The following is a 574-nucleotide window of genomic DNA, read 5'->3' on the forward strand; positions in this document are numbered from 1 at the left end:
CCAAAGTAATCACTCTCTTGACTTTTATAGTAGTGAAACTGTCCTTTATGAAATTAATGAAAGGCTGTAAGGTGGAAACAGTGGTAGGGACCTGAGCTCTGCAAAGGTGTAGGCATAGTTAAAAACAGAAAGGAAAAAAAAAATATATTACCAGCCATCATTCCCTACCTTGCTTTCCTATAATTGCTTCTTACTGAAGAGCACATAGCTTAGGGTCATGAAGATTCTTTTTCTTCATTGCTCCCATAGATAACATTATCCTTGTGAAAGAAACCTAAGGCTGGTCTTTGAGATATCTTCCAGACTTTACATGACCCAACCAGACCCGTGGCCAAAGGAACCAACTTAACTGGTCTTGCTACCTGGGAACTGATTCAGCACAAGAAAACAATTTTTGCTTTCCAATCTTATGAATTCATCCCTAGTCAATCAGCAAACCCAATTGCTTAGCCCTTTCCCTGTCAAACTATCTTTAAGAACTCTTTATCCCAAATTCTTGGGGAGATGAATTTGAGAAATTCTTTATTTTGAGGCTTGGCTCCCATAGCACAAGGGTTATGGCGCTGGCCACATG

Source organism: Otolemur garnettii, unplaced genomic scaffold, assembly GCF_000181295.1.
Source record: "Otolemur garnettii isolate 467f Iridium unplaced genomic scaffold, OtoGar3 scaffold00220, whole genome shotgun sequence".
Classification (NCBI taxonomy): Eukaryota; Metazoa; Chordata; class Mammalia; order Primates; family Galagidae; genus Otolemur; species Otolemur garnettii.